Genomic DNA, 4272 nt, shown 5'->3' with positions numbered 1-4272 from the left:
CGCGTCACTCTTCCGCGACCTGTACGGACCAGAAAGCGCTGGGAGTGATTTCTGGGCTGTTTTTGACCCAATTTTCAGCCCAGAACACGCAGATTAGAGGCTATAAAGTGAGGAAATGCATCCATTCATAATCATGCTCTCATAATTCATAATTTTAGTTTTAGATGTAGTTTTTAGAGAGAGAGGTTCTCTCCTCTCTCTTAGGATTAGGATTGGGATTCCTCTTAAAGGATTTAGGATTTATTATTATTCCAACTTACAATTTTCTTCTTCATTCACGGTTTAATGTTCCTTTCTATTTAATTTCGTTCCTATTTTTATTCCCTTAGTACTTTAATTGATATTTATCTTTTGAATTTGGCTTATGACTTTCATGTTAGGATTTTCTTAATTAATGTGATTTGAGGTATTTAAGTTTATGATTGTTTCTTTTTATTATCTCCAATCTAAAGATATTGTTATTCCAGTAGATTTACTTTCTCCCCTTTTGGTCTTGGGTAAGAAATCAGTAACTCAGGATTTATCTTCGCTCAACATAATTGATAACTGTTATCTTGCTAATTGAACTGAACTTCAATAATCCCAACCTTTTCTTAGGAAATAAGTAGGATTTGAAGGTTTAACTAATTAGTCCCTTGACTTTCCTTTGCTTTAGTAAAGGTTAACTAAGTGGAATTAAGATTCAACTTTCGTTATTAGTGATAAGAATAACTAAGTCTGGACTTCCAATTTCTCATACCTTGCCAAAAGTTTGCTTTACAGTTGTTTATTTATTTTAATTGTCAATTAAATTATTTGCCATATTTATTCCTAATTCTCAAAACCCCAATTTTACCTTTTTCATAGCCAATAATAAGAACATACCTTCCTGCAATTCCTTGAGAAGACGACCCGAGGTTTAAATACTCGGTTATCAATTTTAAAGGGGTTTGTTACTTGTGACAACCAAAACGTTTGCACGAAAGGATTTTTGTTGGTTTAGAAACTATATCTACAATGCGACTATTTTTATAAAATTCTTTACTAGCAAAAATCCTAACGTCAAAATGGCGACGTTGCCGGGGAATTGCAAACGTGTGCCTTATTATTGGTTATTGTAAATATTTTTTCTTTTACTTGTTTATTTGTTTCTCCTTTTTTCCCCCTTATTTCTGATAACTACTATGAATTCTCACCCCTCTCGCTTTGAGTTTGGTTCTAACTTTGTTGAAGGAAATAGAAACCACAGAAGGAATATGCATCACGGTCAGACCAATCAAGGATGGATGGAGCCAAGAGGATCTAATCAACCCTTTAGGCAACAACACCCTCCAAGATATCATGGACAACGACCATTCGACAATGCATACCCAGCTGAAAGATATGGTGGACAACCTTGTAACTACCAACAAGCCCCACCCCGTGCCTATAGACCATCCTCTCAACATAACCTCGAACCACCATACTCACAAGCTTCTTTTCACCATTCGCCACCATACGATCCTTATCCACTCCAACACCAATCCAATTACTCCCAAGAACCACCACTCCCCCATACACCATACCCATATCCATCAAAGCCAGAATCACAGGTTCGCCTTGAAGAATCAATAAAACAACTTACTGCAACTCTTCATCAACTGGAGCAAGCAATAAATCAATTATCTTCCAGACGTTCAGCCCCTCAACAGACTCCCATGGCTTTATGTGGAGAAACCAATGAAGAAAGCAGTACAAAGAAGACGCTAGATGCTCCAGTTAACAGCATAGAGCATAACTTCGTACTGGAACAAGTAGAGGAAGCTGTCATTGTAGAAGAAGAAGAGTTGGTTGAAGATTTAGGAGATGCCGAACCGCCACCTGAATCCAGAGTTATGGAGAATTCCGTCGAGGATGCTATAATTGACGCTGAGGAGGATTTTGCACTGCCTCCAATGCAAATATCTTATGAAGAACTGGACGGAATAACCCAGGATGTAGGTTTTCTTGATTATGATGATCACAAGTCCTGTTCTCTTAGTGACGAACTTGCATCCGCAAGTGAATTCTTTGAGACAGAAGAATCTTCCCCGAGTGAATATGAAGATGATGTTGAGGTAGATTTTTCTCAACCTCCAATATATGACTTGAGCGATGATGAGGGAGAAATTGAAGACTCTGATCAAGATATGGTTGAAGTGGAAGAAATTTTCAATGACGTGGAGAAATTCACAGAAGAGCACAAGGGAGTAAAACTTACAGAACCACTGGAACCACCTATCCCGAGGCCACTACCACCCAATACAAGCTTCAAGTGGTAAAATCCTTAGCTCTTATCTTTACTTTTCCACTTGAATATGGTTTACATGAAACAGATGGCCAGCTTAGAGCTCTTTGCGGCTTTAATAGAAAAAGGGAAATGGCTCGTACTCAGAGCTGGTGCACAAGGTTCAATAAGGTTCCACACTTCAACTCGAAGCGCACGGATTGGTATCATGCTCAATTGAATGGATCACGGAGAACGCTTGGTCACCATGGTGAGAATCTACTTTTTAAGCCGCCCGGATGGAATCATGTAGATCAAGACAGAGGCGGATTTAAAAGCAAAGCTTGGGATCATGGATCCTATCCTGACATTCGTCATCCTGGGAGCCTGAAAATTTGTTTGAAGCTGCTCAGAAGCTTTACATGCCTAGTTTGGGACCCCGGAGGCTATTGGCATTCCAAGCATTGGTGGAGATTTCTGGATGAATTTAAACATAAGCCGCCATAACAAGAAGCTCAACCAATGTCCAACTTAAGGACTTTAATTAAAAGTGTTAGGTGGGAGACAACCCACCATGGTATGATCGTTTCTTTTTCATTTTTATCTAGTTTTATTTGTTTTCGAGTTTTATTTTATTTTATTGTATTAAACCTGTAATTTTGCATAACATTCATATTAGCATTGCATTCTGCATACTGCATTATTAAAAAAAATATTACACGCACGCGACGCGGCAGCGTCGCTGACGCGTCCGCGTCACCAGTACGTTGGGTAGAAGAAAATTGAACAGAGAGTCACGCGATAGCGTGGCTGGAGGCGTGCCAGTGGCACAAATCGTCCCACACGACCGCGTCGCTGACGCGTCCACGTCACATGGGCATAATAGCCTTCCACGCGACCGCGTGCCCTGATTTTCGACGTAAAAAGGGTGCACAACAAATTATTGTGCGAGAGTGGTGCTGGATTGATGCTAGACGCACAATCCCTGTCGCGCGACCGCGTCATTTCTTTTTGAAGCCCTCTCACGCGATCGCATGCCCCACGCGATCGCGTCACCCAATATTTGGCAATTAATGATTTTGAACAGAGAGTTGTGCGAGCGCAAGACTGCCCTCGCGCCAGTAAAATAAAACGGGTCACGCGACCACGTGACCGATGCGACCGCGTCAATCAGTATAAGCGCAAGTCGCGCGACCGCGCCAATTGCGCCGCACAGCTTATCCTAATTTGCCAACTATCTTATCTTTTCTTCCCCAATCCTAATTTTTCCTCCCTCCTTTCTTACTTACTTCTTCTTCCATTCTTTCCCTTCTCACTCTTCTTATCTTTCATTTTATTTTACTTAATTGAATATTTCACTCATTGCATTTTAATTTTGTGTATATTTTTTCTTTTTTTTCTAAATTTATTATTTTACCCTTGGTGTTCAAATGTTCTTATTTAACTGTTACATCTTTTCTGGTATTTTCTTGGTGCTTAGTGACTTGTTTAATTCTAATTAAGTAATATTATTTAAATCAATGCCAATCTTTTATATCTGTATTACTTTTGCATTGATATGAATTTATATTATCTCTCTGATGAGCGGATAATTTATACGCTTTTTGGCATTGTTTTTATATAGTTTTTAATAAGTTTAAGCTACTTTTAGGGATGTTTTCACTAGTTTTTATGTTAAATTCACATTTCTGGACTTTACTATGAGTTCGTGTGTTTTTCTGTGATTTCAGGTAAATTCTGACTGAAATTGAGGGATTTGAGCTAAACTCTGAAGAAGGCTGACAAAAGGACTGCTGATGCTGTTGGATTCTGACCTCCCTGCACTTGAAATGGATTTTCTGGAGCTACAAAACTCCAATTGGTGCGCTCTCAACGGCGTTGGAAAGTAGACATCCAGGGCTTTCCAGCAATATATAATAGTTCATGCTTTATTCGAAGAATGACGACGTAACTTGGCGTTGAACGCCAAGTACATGCTGCTGTCTGGAGTTAAACGCCAGAAAAACGTCATGATCCGGAGTTGAACGCCCAAAACACGTCATAACTCA

Source organism: Arachis duranensis, chromosome 4, assembly GCF_000817695.3.
Source record: "Arachis duranensis cultivar V14167 chromosome 4, aradu.V14167.gnm2.J7QH, whole genome shotgun sequence".
Lineage (NCBI taxonomy): Eukaryota > Viridiplantae > Streptophyta > Magnoliopsida > Fabales > Fabaceae > Arachis > Arachis duranensis.
Note: the sequence above shows the minus strand (reverse complement) of the source record.